This window comes from Panthera tigris, chromosome B3, assembly GCF_018350195.1.
Source record: "Panthera tigris isolate Pti1 chromosome B3, P.tigris_Pti1_mat1.1, whole genome shotgun sequence".
NCBI classification, from domain to species: Eukaryota; Metazoa; Chordata; class Mammalia; order Carnivora; family Felidae; genus Panthera; species Panthera tigris.
The window spans coordinates 112,181,786-112,201,804 of record NC_056665.1 but is presented as its reverse complement, the minus strand read 5'-3'; the positions used below and the strand labels follow the sequence as shown (position 1 = coordinate 112,201,804).

Sequence of the window (20,019 nt, the reverse complement as noted above, 5' to 3'; positions counted from 1 at the left end):
ATTTCTAGAAGCTCCCCTCCCTAAGGCATCCAAATCATTTACAGTGTGACTCCAACCTAACTTTAGCCTCATTTTCTGCAATGATTAACAACCCCTTGACTTCAGCCAATTTGCACTTCCCCAAAACACTGTTTACTCATGTTTAGTGTCTTTGTTAATATTTTGTTTTGTTTTGTTTTAGAAGCCCCTTCCATAATATTCTCCATGAATTTCTTGTCCCTGTAGCCAGAGTTAGTCATTGTCTCCTCTGTACTACAAAACTTTTATACATATATTTAATATAGAAATTACATTTTATAGGGGCGCCTGGGTGGCTCAGTCGGTTAAGCGTCCGACTTCAGCTCAGGTCACGATCTCGCGGTCCATGAGTTCGAGCCCCGCGTCGGGCTCTGGGCTGATGGCTCAGAGCCTGGAGCCTGCTTCTGATTCTGTGTCTCCCTCTCTCTCTGCCCCTCCCCCGTTCATGCTCTGTCTCTCTCTGTCTCAAAAATAAATAAAAAACGTTAAAAATAATTAAAAAAAAAGAAATTACATTTTATAATAAAATAGTCTCTTCTAGACGATGAATGTCTTCAGGATCATTTAAACAACAAATAATTATTCATTAACTGTAAGTGAAAAGATTGGCAAGCTAACCTATATTAAAATTAAGGTATTTCTATTCATCAAAGACATTTTTAAGAAAACAGGGAAGCAGCAGAGATAATGTGTGATACATCAAACAAAGGAACATCTAAGGAATACCTATTAATAAATAATAAAAATACAGTTAACCTAATATTTTAAAAGTGGAAGACATCAACAGTCACTTCATAAAAGAAGATATTCAAATGGCCAGTAAATATATAAAAAGATGTTCAATATCATTAGTCATTGGGGAAATACAAATTGAAAACAAATTTTGGTATTACTATTATGAAATGATTAAAATGAAAAAAGACTGATAATACTAAATGTTGATGATAATGTGAAGCAAACAGGAGTTCTCATAAACTGATGTTACTGTAAAAGTAAACATCTACCTGGGAAAACTATTTGCAGAATCTAGTAAAATTATTCATTTCAATACTCTATGTACCAGTATTTCCAGGTCATATCTAGTCTATTAGGTGGATATCTATTGGGTGTGCATACATATATGCACCAAAAAAAATGAATAATACCCACCTCATGTTTGTCATGAAAATTAAAACAAGTTAGCATTTAAATTTTTTTTAATGTTTATTTTTGAGAGAGAGAGAGAGAAAGAGAGAGAGAGAGCGCATGTGGGTGCGAGAGAGAGTGGGGGATGGGCAGAGAGAGGGAGACACAGAATTCCAAGCAGGCTCCAGACTCTGAGCTGTCAGCACAGAGCCCATAGTGGGGCTCAAACTCACGAACCATGAGATCATGACCTGAGCTAAGCTGAAGTCAGAGGCTTAACTGACTGAGCCCCCCAGGCGCCCACAGTTAGCATTTTTAAAGCACTTGCAACAGTGCTTCATTCATCAAACATTAAACAAACAGACCAGAATCCAGGCAAAAGGATTTTACTTTATAATTTCACTTTACCAAAGCTTAATCGACTGATAAACTACTAGATATAATAAAAGTGTTTCATAAATAATTAAAGGATTTATACATAAAACAAACAGCTTTTCTGTATCCTAGCAATAGTGAGTTCAAAAAATATAATGAAGGAGTTCTGCTTTGGGGTAGAATGCAGTAGGTCACAGCAGGTCAATACTTATATAATAATAAGTAAACACAATCAGATAATTACAAATTCCTACTTATAAAGACACAGGAGAAACAGAAACAATAAATTGGATAAATACAATTCCAGAAATGGGGAAACATTCCTGAGTTAAACTGATACTCTCTAGCTTTTCCCATCCATCCGCCAACCCATCCCCACTGGGGGTATTTGATGATTGAGGTCATAGGGCTGACAATCAGCTTTTCTAGGCAAAGAGTCTCTAATGGGAGGAAAATTAACCAGAAAACTTTTAGACATTTAGGAATTAGAAATCTGAATATACTTGAGCCCATGGCAGCTTTTCTCCTTAAAACAACTGTAGATTGTGGTGCTGTACACAAGGCTGTAAAGCTAGACAACAAGCTTATTAAAGACAGAGTAAAATCTTCATAGTGCTTAAAAAACCAAGACCTGTTAGGGACATAAGACTAACCATGGAACAATGCCAGTTTTCCCTTCAGGATGTGTGCCAGTTTTTGAGGCACATATTAGTTAGGCTGCAGGCAAGACAGCTAGGCTGCAAACTATGACCAGCAGAGGTAAATCTGCTGTTATTGTTCAGGAATAAAGGGATGTAAACCAACTATTCTCAACCCAGTTCTAATCCACATCAATTCCCGATTAGACTGGATTGATCAGTTTCTCATACTTTCTGTCTATCAGGAGAAAGGGAGACATTCTATGATGGGTGATAAATCATCTACAAACAATATGATCCTTTAACATATAAATTTATAAAAATTACTTGGCATGCAAGAAAATAGAATCTAATACTAAGATAAAAAAAAAAGATGAAAAATCCCACAACAGATGCAAGGGGAGTGTGTAGCCATCTTTAAAATAACCTAAAATTAATACATTCAAGAAAATAAAGTATTTTTTTTAAAAAAGAGAGGAAACAATAGATAATTTCAGCAGAAATTGGAATCTATAAAAAAATTAAATGGATGCACTAGCACATAAATTACAATATCTGGAACTCAGATCTAAATGGGCAGGTTTATCAGGATTAAAGAATGTAAACTCAGGTAAAAAGAAAAAATGCAGCAGAATGCAAGAATATTAAAGACAAATCAACAAAAAAGGTACAAAATGATACACAGAAAGAATGAATAAACAGAATAGGACAAAACACATATGTGATACATACTCAAGAGGTCTAAAGCATGTATAATTAAACCCCGGAAAGAGAAGAAAGACAGAATGGGAAGAAACAATAGTCAAAAGCAATGTTTAGAAATCTTCCAAATTACTATTAGAAATGACAAAAATAATGATTAGATTAAAAAAAAGTAACATATGCATGTTGTAATGAGCCCTGGGATAAATCACACACATATGCATACACACACACACACAAAACTAGCAGAAAACAAAACAAAAACCCAACAAAATACCAAACTACAATCAAACTATATATAACTAAAAAATTAATAAAAGAAAAAACTGATTAAAAGCTACTCTATTAATCTAAAAGAAGACAAGGAGAGGAGACAAACTGATGAGACAAATAGGAAACAAACAATAAGTACAATATTAATAATTATAATAAATGTAAATCGTATATATGCTGTAAGCGAAAAAAAGATGTTTCAGAAAAAAATACAAAGATGCTTATAAGAGACATTTACATTTTAAATAAAGTAACAAGAAAGGAGACATAAATACATGATAGAAAAAGAAATGTCATGCGAACATCACCCAAAGTAAAGTGGTTGTAGCAATATTATAGCAAACCAAGTAGAGCTAAGAGGCAAGAAATGTTAGATGAAGAATATTTTACATTGATAAAAGAATCAATTCAATAAGCAAATACAAAAAATATTTTATAAACAACCAGTAACATAGCTACAAAAAATATAAGGCAGAATTTGACAGAATTAACAGGAGAAATACACAAATCTCCATCATAGTTATTTATATACAACGTGAAACCCAATCACTACAGAAGGTACAGACTTTTTCAACGCAAAGGTAACAATTACCAAAATAGACAATACATTGGACCACAAAGCAAGCTTCAGAAAATTTTAAAAAACTGAAATCATAGGAAGGGAAAGAATCAAGCACTTAACCTGCTTTTTTGGTATAAACTGTATCACTGCATAACTATATAGTAGATAAGGGAAAGCATCTCTTTAAAAATGTATTCTAACTAACAAAAGAATTTAATTCTGCCATTCCTTTGGGTTGTTATTTGCATGACATATGTTTGCTATCCTTTTAATTTTAACCTCTATGGCACCTTTCAATATATAACATGTCTGGTGTACATAGTATTATAGTTGGGTCTTTAATAATTTAATAGTTTGACAGTATATGCCTTTTGACTAGATTAATAAATCCATTCACACTTAATATTATTGATATAGCTGTATATACATCTGCCATTTTACTTTATGCATTCTATGTGTCTCTTATCTCTTATTTATTCTTCTATTACCCCCTTACTCTTTTCTTTTGCATGAAATCAATATATTCCAATGTGACATTTTAATTCCTTTAATGATTTTTTTTAATGATTTATTTTTGGAGCTATTTTCTTAGTGGTTGTTCTAGGGTTTACACTGCATATCTTACCAAATCAACTTCTGATTTATAGTAACACAGAAACATTACTTCTATACAGTTCTGTTGTCTCTTCTTTTTTGTGCTATTATTCTTATCCATGTTACCCATATATATATTTTTTAATTTTTTTTTTTTTTTTTTTTTTTTTACCGTTTATTTATTTTTGAGAGAGAGAGAGAGAGCGCATGCATGCAAGCAAGAGAGTGGGCAGAGAGAGAAAGGAGACACAGAATCCAAAGCAGGCTCCAGGCTCTGAGCTGTCAGCACAGAGCCTGATCCGGGGCTCAAACTCACAAACTGTGAGACCATGACCTGAGCCAAAGTCAGATGCTTAACTGACTGAGCCACCCAGGTGCGCCCCCCGCCCCATATATTTTTGTGTGAACAAAAAGATATACATACACATACATATATAAAATCCAACAATACACTGGTATAATTAATATGTTGCATAGTTTATGTCTATTAGAAAAGCTGAGAAAAGAAAGTGGACAAGTACATGTAGACAAAAGTTTGTTGTATTAACATTCTTATTTGTTATTTTTGATTCTTCAATTTTGTTCTTGTGGATTTGAGATACCATTTGGTATTAAATACTTACTTCAATGCAGCTTTGCTTCAAACCACTTTCTTTGTGCTGTTATTGTCAAATATATTACATTTCTACATTATAGACTCAACACAAGTTATCTATGTATTCTTTTATACAACTGCTCTTAAAATTAGTTGAGGGGTGCCTGGGTGGCTCAGTCAGTTAAGCACCTGACTTTGGCTCAGGTCACGATCTCATGGTTAATGGGTTTGAGCCCCACATAGGGCTCTGTGCTGATAGCTCAGAGCTTGGAGGCTGCTTTGGATTCTGTGTCTCCCTCTCTCTCTGGCCTTCCCCTGTTCACGCTCTCTCTCTCAAAAATAAATAAACATTAAAATAATTAAAAATAATTAGTTGAGAGGAAAGGACAAGAAATACGTATTTATACTGTCTTTTATAAATACATAATTACTTTTACCAGTGCTCTTTTATTGAGTGTGTGGATTTAAATTGCTGTCCATGGTCACTTGCTTTTTAAGCCTGAAGAATTTTCTTTAGTATTTCTTATAAGATGGATCTGCTAGCAACAAATCCTCTCACAGTTTTTGTTCCTCTGGGAATGTGTTTCTTTCATCTTCAATTCTAAGAGATAGTTTCCCTGGATATAACATCTTGGTTTGTTGACAGTTTTTTTCTTTCACTAATTTGAATATGTCATCCTACTGCCTTCTGCCTTCTTTTATTGATGATAAGTCAGATGTTAATTTTATTGGGGCTCACTTGTATGTGATGAGTCATTTTGTTTATATTGCTTTAAAAGTTTTTGTCTTTTAGCACTTTTACCATGATATATGGTGTGAAATAAATGTTTGTGTCCTACAAAAATTCATAATTTGAAACCATAATCCCAATGTGATGGTATTTGCAAGTGGGTCCTTTAGGAGGTGATTAGGTCATGAGGGTGGAGTCTTTACGAATGAGACTAGTGCCCTTAGAAGAAGAGGCCAGGGAACTAACTAGTTTTTTTTTTGTGGCATGTGAGGATACTATAAGTCAGCTGTCTGCAACCCACTGAGGGTCCTCACAAGAACCTGACCATGCTGGCATAATGATTTCAGACTTCCAGCCTCCAGAAATGCGAGAAAAAACATTCTACTGTTTATGAGCCACCCAGTCTATGGTACTATGCTATAGCAGCTTACACTGACTAAAATCGTGTGTCTAGGTGTGGATATCTTTGAGTTTATCCTATCTGGAATTGAAGGAGTTTCTTGGATGTATAATGTTTGTAATCAAATTTGGCAAGTTTTCAGCCATTATTTCTTGTAAGGTTTTTTTTGGTGCTCTTTTCTGTTCTTTTATTCCTGTTATCTATATGCTGGTATGCTGAATGATGTTCTGCATTTCTCTGAGACTGTTCATTTTTCTTCATTCTTTTTTCTCTCTGGTCTTCAGCTTGTATAATCCCTACTGATCTATCTTTAAGTCTGCTGATTCTTTCTTCTGCCAACTCAGTGCTATTGTTGCGCAAACCCCACTGGAGAATCCTCCGTTTCAGTTATTATACTTGCAGTTCTAGAATTTGCCTTAGCCTTTTAAAAAATAAAGTTTATATTTCTATTGATAGTCTCTATTTGATGAAATATTGTCATCATGACTTTTTTTCTTTCAGTATGGTTTCCTATAAGTTTTTTTTTTAGCGTATTTAGAAATCTGTTAAATTCAATATCTACAGCTTCTCACAGGCAGTTGTCTGCTTTGTTTCACAATCTCCTATTCTTTGCACGTCTTGCAACCTATGTTAAAAAATGAACATGCTGGAAAGAAGCCAGACCAAGATGGTAGCATATGAAGATCATGAAGTCACCTCTCCCATGGACATACCAAACCTACAGCTACATATGAATCACCTAAAGATTCTGAAAACTAGATGAACTGCTTCTCCACAACAAAGGGTAAAAGGACAACACTCAGACAGGTAGGAGAGGCAGAGACATGATCTGGCTAAAAATCCCACCACAGGTATGGTGACACACAAAAGGAGGGATCTCGTCAGTCTGGTATTTCTCTCAGAGGAGTAAGGGGCTGGTGCCCCACAACAGGAACCCCAACTCTTGGGATCTGCACCAGAAAGATGAGTTCCCCAAAACATCTGCTTAGAACACCAAAAGGGCAGATATCAAGGTACTTAACTGGCTATAGGAAATGGAAATTCTCTTTTTAATCGGCTTGTGTATAGTCTCACTTACCCCAGGATCCAGCACAAAAGCACCAACTTGAAAAGTACCTACATTATATGTGAACAATCAGGCCTTGCTGATCTGGGGGTATTCTGAGGCAAAGGACAGTTGGGATTCTCTCTGGAGACTAAGGCATGGGCAAATGCCATTTGTGCACTCTAAAACCTACCCTGTTAGCATAGGTAGGTGCACTCAGATGTGGCACCCTTCCACTGCCTACCACAGGGGTTGCAGTGATCCCCCACTTCCTGACTGAGGCAGGCAAGTGTGAATGGTCACAGCATTCTCTGGCCCCCTTACTAAGAAAGTCAATGATCACAGGTGGTGGCAACACTCGCTCATACCCCAGCAGGAGCTGATGAGTAAATGGTCATGTCACTCTCCCACCGCCAACCCAGGGCCATGGTGTATGCACAGATAGGGCACTCTCCTGCAGCACTGCCGAAGGCCACAGGCATACTCAGTCAAGATATTTTCCCACTGCTTTTCAGAAGCTGGAGGGTGTGCCCCATATCTTATACTCTCAACTGCCCTGCTAAAGCCAGTGGGTGCACACAAAGCACAAAGGAAATGCCCCTTGTTCATCTGGCCCTGGTAGTCAAGGGTGTTGGTGTTCCTGAGCTCAGAGGCACAACAGCAATTAGAAAAACAGTTCTCAACAAGAAAACATCCCTAGAGCACTCCACAGACAACAGATTGAAACATACCCCCATCTTCTTGTGAAAAAGGCCTATATACTTATATTGAATGTTTAGCCTAAAGGACAGGCTCCAGGTTTCCCACACATCTATGAGCTATGAAGGCACTTTCAAGGAGTGTAAACAAGGAGACACCATCCTGTGTAGCCCCCAGTCTCACTACAGTTTGAGGAGATTTCTCAGAAAGGAGCTCTACAATTACCCTGATTGTTGCAACAGTTGCTCAGAGTACACCTCCAGATCTTTTGGTATGGAGGTGAGCAGAGTTTATTATTGTGGCCCTCCCAGACTGTATATATTGCATGCTTTAAAAGCTGCTGCTTGAGGGTCTGGCTTCTGCTTTGCCTGAAACTAGGTGCTAAATGCGATTCCTCCTCTTGGAACACTGACAGGTATTGAAAGATCCTCAACAATGAGGGCATATAAAAAATAAACCAATATATTTAGACAATCACAAAGGTTCAAAAGATAACCAAGAACAAGTGCAAGGGTGAATGAAAAGGCTCATCATCTACACAAGGCCATACCTTCAAGACTGAGAGGAGGTAGCTGTTTTGCCTAATACATAGAAACAAACAGAGAGGTAAGCAAAATGAACAGAAAAATATTTTCCAAACATGAGAACAATACAAAATCTCAAGAAAAGGCCTTAATGATATAGAGATAAATTATCTAATAAAGAAATCAAAATAATAGTCACAAAGATGCTCACTTAACTCTCAGGAGAAGAATGGAAGGGCATAGTGAAAACTTTAATAAAGACCTATATAATAAAAATATATGAAAGCAGCAAACAGAAGACACAGAACTGAAGAATATAGTAACTGAAGTGAAAAATACATAAGAGGAACTCAACAGCCAACTGAATGAAATGAAGAAAGGATCAGTGAGCTGGAAGACAAAGCATTAGCACTCAACCAGGCAAAGGAGAACAAAAGAAAAAGGAATTTTATAAAACGAAGATAACTTAAGAGACTGATACAACAACATTAAGCATAATAACATTTGTGAAAGAGAACAGAAAGAAAGAGAGAAAGGGGCAGAATACAGATTTGAAGAAATAGTTGCTGAAAACTTCTCTAATGTGGAGAAGGAAACAGACATCCATGTCCAGTAAGTCCAGAGAGTTAAAAAAAAAAGAGGACCCAAAGAGATCCACACCAAGAAATATTAAAATATAAAAGTTAAAGATAAAGAGAGAATCTTAAAAGCAGCAAGAGAAAAGCAGCTTATATACAGGGGACACCCAATAAAGCTATCAGCAATTTTTGCAGGCAAAATTTTGCAGGCCAGAAGAAAGTGGCATGATGTATTCGAAGTCTTGACAGGAAAAATTCCAACTAAGAAACCTCCACCTTGCAAGATTATCATTCAGAATTGAAGGGGAGATAAAGAATTTTTCAGATAAGCAAAAGCTAAAGGAGTTCATCATCAATACACTGGCCTTACAAGAAAGATTAAAGGGACTTTTTTAAAAGGAAAAGAAATGGCACTAAATAATAACAAGAAACATATGAAAGTACAAATCTCACCAGAAAAGGTAACTATATAGCAAAGATGGTAGATAATTCACTAATGAAGTTACTGTGAAGGCTAAAAAACAAATGTAGTAAAATTAAACTGCAATAATTAGTTAAGAGATAAATAAAGAGCTAAAATGTAACCTCAAAACCATAAAACATAGGGGGAAGTTGTAAAAATGTAGTTTTATAATGTGTTCAAATTTAAGTTGCTAAATAGACAGTTCTATTCATAGGATGTTATATGTGAACCTCACAGTAACCACAAAGCAAAACTTTATAGTAAATACACAAAAGATAATATAAAATAAATCTAAACATAACACTAAAGAAAGACAACATACCAAAAGAAAGAAGAAACAGAGAGGAACTACAAAAACAGCCAGAAGACAATGAATAAACTGGCATTAAGTATACATCTATCAATAATTAAGTGTAAATGGACTAACTGCTCCCATCAAAAGACAAAGAGTGACTGAATGGACAAAAAATAGACTCATCTACATACTTCTTCCTACAAGACACTCCTTTCAGAAGTAAGGACACATACTGACTGAAAGTGAAGGGATGGAAAAAGATATTTTATGAAAATGCAAATGAAAATAATGTAGCTATATTTATTTCAGACAAAATAGATTTTAAATAGACATTTAAAATTTTAATTTTAAATTTAAAAAAAAATTTAAATTTTAAAAAACATTTAAATTTTAAAAGACAAAGAAGGGCATTACATAGTGATAATGCAGCAAGTAGATATAACATTTATAAATATATAAGCACCCAGCACAGAAGCACCAAAATAATATAGCATTATTAGCAGACCTAAAGGGGGAAATCAACAGCAATGCGATAATAGTAGAGGACTTTTAACACCCTACTTATCTCTATAGACAAGTCACCCTGACAGAAAATCATAAGGAAGCATCAGCCTTAAACAACATATTAGATCAGATGGACTTAATGGTTATATATAGAACGCTCCATCTAAAAGTAGCAAATACACAATCTTCTCAAGTGCACATAAAACATTCTCCAGTATACTCCACATGTTAGGTCAGAAAACAAATCTCAATAAATTCAAGAAGATTGAAATCATACAAAGCATCTTTTCCTCCCAGAATGATATGAAACCAGAAATCAATTACAAGAAGGAAATTGGAGAAAAATCATAAATACATGGAGATTAAACAACATAGTACTAAACAACCAATGGATCATCAAAGAAATCAAAAGAGAAATTAAAAAAACCTAGAAAAATGAAAACATAAATATTAAATACCAAAATCTACTGCATGCAGCAAAACCAGTTGTAAGAGAGACCTTAATATAGCAATACAATCCTACCTGAGAAAACAAGAAAAATCTCAAACAATCTAAATTTACACATAAACTAAATAAAGAAGAACAAACCAAGCCCAAAGGTAGTAGGAGTAAGGATATAATATATATCAGATTGAGATAAATGAAGACTAAAAAGACAATAGAAAAGATCAATGAAATTAAGAAGTGTTTTTTTTGAAAAGATAAACAAAACTGATAAAATTTTAGCTAGATTCACTCAAAAGAGAGTGGGCTCAAATAAATAAAATCAGAAATGAAGAAGAGAAGTTACAACTGATACCGCAGAACCAGACAGGATCATAAGAGACTACTGCAAAAAATTACATGCCAACAAACTGGATAAAAATGATAAATGCCTAGATATATACAATCTTGTAAGACTGAATCAGCAAGAAAAAGAAAACATAAATAAAGTAATTACTAGAAAGGAGATTGAATCAGTAGTCAAAAACATCCCCCCAAATAAAAGTTTAAGACCATATAGCTTCACTAGTGAATTCTATCAAACATTCAAAAATGATTTAATATCTATCTTTCTCAAACACCTCCAAAAAACTGAACAGGAAGAAAAGCTTCCAAACTCATTTTACAAGGCTGGGAGTAATTACCCTGACACAAAAACCAGACAAGGACACTACCAAAAAAAAAAAAAAAAAAAAAAAAAAAAAAAAAAAATATATATATATATATATATATATATATATATCTCCTAATATCCTTGATAAACAGAAATGCAAAAATCTTCAACAAAGTATTAGCAAACTGAATTCAGAAATGCATTAAAAAGATCATACACCACGATCAAGAAGGCTTTATTCAAGGGATGCAAGAATAATTCAACATTCACAAATCAATCAACATTATCAGCACATTAACAAAATGAAAGATAAAAATCATAAGATCATCTCAATAGATGTAGAAAAAGCATTTAATAAAATACAATCTTCAGTTATGATGAAAACTCTTGAACAAAGTGGGTATAAAGGGAACATACCTCAACATAATAAAGGCCATATAGGTCACACTCATAGCTAATATCATACTCAACAGTGAAAAGCTGAAAACATTTTATCTAAGATCAAGAGAAAGATGTCCACTCTCACCAGTTTTACTCAATATAGTATTAGAAGTCTTAGCCATAGCAATTAGGTAAGAAAAGAAATAAAAGGCACCCAAATTGAAAAGAAGTAGAACTATCACTATTTTCATATGACATAGTACTATATAGATAGAAACCCTAAATACTGCACCAAAAAATTATTAGAAAAAATTCGGTAAAGCCATAGGATATGAAATTATTATGTAAAAATCTGTTAAATTCCTAAACTCTAATAATGAATTATCACAAAGAGAAATCAAGAAAAGAATTCCCATACAGTTCCAGTCAAAAGAATAAAATACCTAGGAATAAATTTACCCAAAGAAGTGAAAGACCTTCAAACTGACAAACAGAAGAAACTGATGAAAGAAACTGAACAAGTCACAAAGAAATGGAAAAATATCCCATGCTCGTTGACTGGAAGAACAAATATTGTTAAGATGTCTGTACTATCCAAAGCAATCCTCACATTTAATGCAATCCCTATCAAAATACCAACAGCATTTTTCACAAAGCTACACCAAACAATCCTAAAATATGTATGGAACCACAAAAGACCCTGAATCACCAAAGCAATCTTGAAAAAGAAAAGCAAAGCTGTAGTAATCAAGACATTACTAAATGGGAGACAGGAATCCATAAACATCCTAGAGGAGAAAACAGGCAGTAACCTCTTTGACATCAGCTGTAGCAACTTCTTACTAGACATGTCTCCTGAGGCAAGGGAAACAAAAGCAAAATGAACTAGTAGCACTTCGTCAAGATGAAAAGCTTCTGCACAGCAAAGGAAACAATAAGACTAAAAGGCAACCTGCACAATGGGAGAAGATATTTGCAAATGACATATCTGATAAATGGATGGTATCTAAAATATATAAAGAAATTATAAAAGTCAACACCAAAGAAACAAATAATCCAGTTAAAAAATGGGCAGAAGACAGGGATAGATATTTTTCCAAAGACTACATACAGATGGCTAACAGACACATGAAAAGATACTCAACATCACTCATCTTCAGGGAAATACAAATCAAAACTATAATGAGATATTACCTCAACCCTGTCAGAAAGGCTAAAATTGAGTTATTTTTTGCATAAGGTGTGAGATTTAGGTTGAGGTGTTTTTTTGGAGGGTGGGGAGCAGTTATGGATTCCAATTGTTCCAGCATCATTTCTTGAAAAGGTTATTCATTGAACTGGTTTTGCAGATTTATTAAAAATCTGTTGAACATATTTGTGTTAGTTTACTTATGGGTTGTCTATTCTGTTTCATGTATTTTTTTTTTCTGCCAACACTACACTGTCTTGATTACTGTAACTAACAGTAAACTTTACCATTGGATAGAGCTAGTCCTTCCACTTGGTCCTTTTGCAAAATTATTTTAACTGTTCTAGGACCTAGGTTTTTCTGTATAATTTTAGAATAAACTTATATAATTGTATGTCTACAAAAAAACCTTGTTGGGTTTTTGATAGGAATTGCATAAACCTGTATATCAATATGGGGAGAAATGATATCTTTAGTGTGTTCAGTCTCCCAACCCATGAACATGGCATGTCTGTCCATTTCTTTAAGTGTCCCTTTATTTTGTTAACGTTTTGTAGTTTTCAGCATACAGATTAACATATGTGTGTTGACTGGGGTTTTTGTGTGTGTGTGACTGTTGATCTTACATTCCTCAAATTAACTGAATTGACTTATTACAGTTGTAGGAATTTTTCTGTAGATACCTTTTTCTATGTAGACAATCATACAATTTGCTAAAAGAGAGTGTTGTTTCTTACTTTCCAATCTTTGTCCCTTTTAATACTTTTCTTGCCTTATTGTGCTGCTTAGAACTTCTAATACTCAGTTGAAAAAAGTAGTGAGAGTTGACAACTTTGCTTTTTGTTCCAGGAGGAGAGCATTTGTTTTTTTCACCATTAAGTATGTTGTTAAGTGGTAAGTTTTTTTGTAGATGCTATTTATCAAGTTCAGAAGTTCCCCTCTATTCTTAGTTTGCTGAAAGTTTTTATCAGGAATGGATTTTAGATTTTATCACTTTTTTTTGCATCAATATATATAATCATATAATCTTTCTTTAGCTTGTTGATATGGTGGATTAGATTGATTGCTTTTCCAGTGTTGAACAAGTTTTGCATACCTCAAATAAATCTCATTTGGTAGTGATCTATAATTTTTTTATACATTATTGGATATAATTTGGTAATATTTGGTAGATTTTAAGTTCATGATAGATATTGGTCTGTAGTTCATTTTTTGCACTGTTTTCCTGATTTTGTTATCAGGAAAATACTAGCCTCATAAAATAAGGTGGGAAGTATTTCCTCCCCTTCTATTTTCTGGAAAAGACTAAAATTGATGTCAATTCTTCTTTAATATTTGGCAAAGCTCTCCAGTGAAACATCTTGACCTGGATATTTCTTTTTTAGATTTTTCATTGTGAATTTCATTTCATTAATGGTTGTAAGACTACAAAGATTGTCTATTCATCTTTCTTCATGTTGGTAGTTTGTGGCTTTTGAGGAAGTGGTCTATTTCTGCTAAGATGCCCAATTTATAAGTATAAAGTTTTTCACAGTATTCTCTAATTATCCACTTAATTGATGGAAGATTTGTAGTGGTGGTCTTTGTTCAATCCTGGTATCAGTTTTATCTTTGTTAGTCTACTGTGTATCAACTTTATTGAGCTTTTAAAAGAACTCTTTATTCTGTTGATTTTTCTCCATTGTTTTACTGTTTTCCATTTCACTGTTAAGAATTCTTGAGTATTTCCTGTCTTCTTGCTTTGACAATATTTGGCTTATCTTTTTCTAGTTTTTTTTTTGAGAAAGAAACATGGATTATGGACTTTAGAAATTTCCTCTTCTGTAAAAATTAATGCATTCATGGTATATCTTTTTCTAACTTTTTATTTTCAACCTACCTATGTCATTGTTTTTCAAATGAATTTCTTGAGGATAACATATATTGGATTTCTAGAAATCCATATATCAATTTCTACCTTTTTCATTGGTATATTTAAATTATTTATATTTAAGGTAATTACATCTTAGTACCAAAATGTGCCATTTTATTATTTGTCTTCTTTCTTATACCTTATTGGGGATTACTTGAACAAACTTTAAGATTCTATCTTAATTTACAGTGTATTTGAGTACAGTGTTTTGTACATTGCTTTTTAGTGGTTGGTTTGAGTGGATGCTTTGTATGTTATAATAAACAAATATAACTTATCTCAATTTACTGGTATTGACATTTATCATTTGAAATGAAATGCACAAAATTTACTTCCACTTAGTCTCCCTTTACCTTCCCACATTTAAATATGATTGTATTCATTTACTCTACATGCACTGTGCACATCATATAGTTTTAAAATTTTTGCTTCAATCTTCACATATGATTTAAGAAAACTATAAGATAGCTTGCTATATTTATCCATTCAGCTGTTCTTTCCTTTTTTAAAAATTGCAAGCCTTTTTCTGTCATTTCCTTTTCCTCTCTTTTTTAAGTTTTTTCATTTCCTTTTTTTCATTTCTTTTCTAATTCTCTTTAGAGATTTTATTTAGCCATTTTTACAGGGTACTTTATCTAGTGACAAATTCCTTAAGTTTTCTTTTGTCTGACTGTGTCCTTATTTCCCTTTCATTTCTGAAGAATAACTTCACTGTATATGGAGTTTGTGATTGGTAGTTCTTTCTTTCAGCACTTGAAAAATGTTGTTCCACTTCCTTCTGGCACAACTGCTCCCTGCCTCCCTCCTCCAATCAGCCATTCATATTAGTGATTGTACTTTTCAGTTCCGTAATTAACATTTTGTTCCTTTTTGTCATTTCTATTTTCTTTATTTGTTTCAAGAAAATTAGTAATTGCTTGTTGAAGCATTTTTATGATAAATGCTTTGAAATCTTTGTCAGATAATTCTAAGGTCTGATTCATCTTTGTGTTGGTGTCTATTGACTATTTTTTTCCACTGAGGTTGTGATTTTTCCTGCTCTTGGTATGATGAGTGATTTTTTTACTATACCCAGGGCATTCTGGAAATTATGAGACTCTACATCTTATTTAATCTTTTTTTTTTTTTTTTTAAGCAGATGTCTCTTTGTTGTAGTGTGGTATGAGGGCTATATGAATATATATGTGCAGCTTCTTGCTGGGTCCCACTGACACCTCTCTGGCAAAATTGAGGCACTGCTTCATACTGCTTCATTAAAGACAGTAGGGTAGAAGTTTAGGTCCTCTCTTGGCCCTGCTGAAACCTTTCTGGCCAAAGTGGGGCATCACCTTCCTCCACATTACTGAAAGTAGAGTTATATGTTCAGCTCCCTGCTGGGCCCTGCTGATACCAAAAGGGCGAGTAGAAGATTAACTTGTACTGAGAATGAAGTATCAATTATTTCCATCTCATTCAGTCTTATTGATGCAGACAGGGATGGAGTTACATTTCTCTTATAGGCCTCAGTGACACAGGAAAGGGAAGGTAAAGCAGAGTGATGAGTAGTTCCACCTTGCACTGTCTCTTTAGTCTTATTGCTGCTGGGTGGGGGTGGAGACTTGGCTCATCATTGGACTCCACTAACAATACCCTGCTGTAGGAAGCAGAACACAGCCTGTTTCCGCTGGGCTGATGGAAAATCAACTACCCACTTGGCCTCACCTACAATATACTGGCAGGTAAATCAGAGCACTATCTGTTCTGTCATGTGGAAGACTGAACGTCTCAGCCCTGCCAACAAACACTACCAGGGGAGAAATTCAAAGCTTTGCCATCTGCTTTTAGGGGTAGCAGGGGGTGAGGAAGATCAGCTTCCTGCTTGGCTCTGCTAAAACCATGGGGGAACTAAGTAGTTTCCCCACTAGTGTTTGGCTGGAGTAGGCTGAGTATTAACAAAGGGTTTTGTTCTGTTAGTCCACCCTTGTCCTGGGTCCTTTGGCTTGAGGAGACAGACCTTTGTAGTTTTTTGTTGTTTTGTCTGTACCTGTGGGTATTTCCAGGTTAGAGGCTTCATCAGTGTTCTGTTCAGTTTAAATAGGAGGCAAAAAGGAAACCCAGCTAACTCACTGCTGTGTCATTCCTCAAGTCCTAAAGTCCTTATAAAGTCTGATTTCTTCTTCCTACCCTTGAGAGTCTTTCTATGCTTGTTTATTTTGCAATGTCCAGGGGTTTTTAGTTATAAAAGAAAACATCTGGGAAGAATAGGGCTACTATATCTTGGCTAGAATCAGAAGTCTCATCAGTAGGAATACCTTTGAAATTTGATAAACTTACGGTAATATTATCTGGAGTAATTAATACATGAACCAACAGAATAACAAACACCCCTCCCCATCCAAACATTTCCTATTATGTTTTAAAAGCACTATAACCACAACAGTGTGGTGCTAGCAGTGAAACTGGTAAATAGATGGATGAAACAAAAGTTCAGGAAAAGACAGACTTGTGTATGTATATGTATGTACCAAGGCACATGAAAATTTAGTATATGATAAATGAGGCAACTCAAACAAGTAGTGGACAAGATGGCTTTTGCAATAAATTGGGCTGGGAAAATAAAAATATATTTGAAAATATTTTGTAAGTTTAGTCATCCCATATATAAAAATTTATACCGATATAAATTACAGTTAAAGAATATTTAAATATTTCTATTTAAAATAAATACACCCAAGGTGGTAGTATAACTGGTATAATTATCTTAGAAAACAGTTTGACTTCATATAGAAAAGCTGAAAATACACATTACTTAAAACCCAGAAATTCCATTCCTTAGTATATACCTCAGACAAACTTTACACAGGATGCTTTTATAAGAATTTTATAACATCATATCTCATAATAGCTCCAAATGGAAGCAAGCTGAATGCCCACTGCGAAGGGGAAGTCTCAATAATTTGTGGTACAATGGAGTATTTTACAGCAAAAAAACAAAAACAAAAAGAACAAAAACAAAACCCTCCAAAATCTTAGCGAAAGAAAACACTATGAATAAATCTCATAGTGTTGAACCAAAAAAGTAAGGCACAAAATAATTCATTTAAAATTCAAAGAGAAATACAAATATATTATAATATTTAGGGATGTATATAAAGGAAAACTAAATAAAAGCAAGGAATGGAAAACAATAAAAACTCAGGGTATTGAGTGGAACACATGGGCATAACTGGGCCAGGAATGTATTTGCACTTTATCCCTTAAGCCTTTGGCCAAGCATCCATTGACTATGAGGTGATATATTGTAATTAATAAATACATGCTTAATTCAAACTATGCATGAACTAAATAATAATTTCTGGTGCTAGAAAAATTGTGAAAGATTACCATACCTTATAAAAATTGAATTGTTTCATTAATCAATTATATTTTAATGTTTATTTTTTTTTTCAACGTTTTTTTTTCTAATTTTTTTATTTTTTTATTTTTGGGACAGAGAGCATGAACGGGGGAGGGGCAGAGAGAGAGGGAGACACAGAATCGGAAACAGGCTCCAGGCTCCGAGCCATCAGCCCAGAGCCTGACGCGGGGCTCGAACTCACAGACCGCGAGATCGTGACCTGGCTGAAGTCGGACGCTTAACCGACTGCGCCACCCAGGCGCCCAATGTTTATTTATTTTTGACACCGAGAGAGAGAGACAGAACATGAGTGGGAGGAGGGGCAGACAGAGAGGGAGACACAGAATCTGAAGCAGGCCCCAGGCTCTGAGCTGTCAGCACAGAGCTCAAAGTGGGGCTCGAACTCGCGGACCAGGAGATCACGACCTGAGCAGAAATCGGACGCTCAACCAATTGAGCCACCCAGGTGCCCCTCATTAATCAATTATAATTTACTAATAAACATACACATATATATTACTTATACATGTTATATTGTGGATATATTTCAAATTTAAATGCAATTGTACTATTTAGATATTTAAAATTACTCTGTTATTTGCCAACTAAAATGAACATTACAACTAGGTATTTCACATTTCCTGCAATTCAAACAAAAAAGATTATATCTGATTTCAGTTGAAAATGCTACTGGTGCCATCAAATAAAAGTTGATGAAATATTTTATAAAAGGTTTTCTTCTGACACCTTAAAAAGCAGGAAGCAATTTCATATGTTTTTATGCCTCAAGCCTCAAACTCTCTGAAGCTGTTTTAGATATAATGCCATCAATTAATTTAAAAAATCATATATTAATGTCATCCATGAATTATGTTTTTTTGAAGGAATTTCTTGAGGGATAACTCTTATAACTCTAAAATTTCAAAAAATACAATGAAAAATTACTTCTTTAGAGGAAAATATTAAAAAATTGGCAATGTTTTTGCTAATTAATTAAGCTAATAAAAAATACATGAATCCTCTAGCTCTTAAATGGGTCAACAGTTTTGGTTCACAGTTATTACCTCGTATATCCTTTTAGGTGATTCCATTTACTAGCATGGCCTCAAGCAATTCTTGGATAAGGACAAATCCCATTATCAACAGAAAGATAAAATTATCTTCCTTCTGAATTTCAGGCTGATTTATCCAATGATTTAATGAGTATTTGGTTATCTGAGAGAGATTTCAAATTATTAAGTCCAAAATTATTCCTCTTTTCTCTCAAATTTATTCCTTATATCTCCTCTTTCAGTAACATAAGCTGGATTAGACCTAAGGTTTCTCCAAACCAAACTATTTTATGAATTTATATCAAGTTCGAATGAGTCATTTGACACTTTTTTATGCTAGAATGTAATTATTGAATTAGTTCCTGATATTGGCTATACAGAACACCTGACATGTTATAACTAATAGTATATTATTTAATAGAGACCAATTACATTAACGGATTTAAAAATAATGCAAGCAAATTAAAAAATAATTTACTAAGATTTGAGTTTATTGAACTCAATTCTGGAAAGTTTGATTAAATCAAGCTTAATGATTTGTTGAGATCTTTACATGTCATTGTTAAGAATTTAACTCAGTACTGTTACCCTTGACTATTGCTACTCAGTTGTTAAATTTTATTTATGTAACAGATAGTAAGTTCAATTCTCATTGGATTGTAAATTGCTCTTACAGAGCATGTTATGCCACATGTTATGCTAGAAGACTAATAATCCACAGGACTTAGTAAAATGTTAAAAACAGAAGAATGCAATAATGATGTGATTTTCAAAGAATAAGATCAATTTTTCATTTAATGTACTACAAATTTTAAGTCGCAGTTTGCATACTGTGTTTTCAATGGAACCAGGAAATATTTTCTAGAAGACTGGTACTATTTATAGTTAGTGA

General features: G+C 34.1%; 1 protein-coding gene across 3 annotated transcripts in view; it reads right to left on the bottom strand.

Moving 5' to 3' along the window:
* The window catches only part of GPHN (gephyrin), a 632,007-nt gene that overhangs the window by 332,578 nt on the left and 279,410 nt on the right, over positions 1–20,019 (bottom strand). The gene's annotated exons all lie outside the window — the stretch shown is intronic.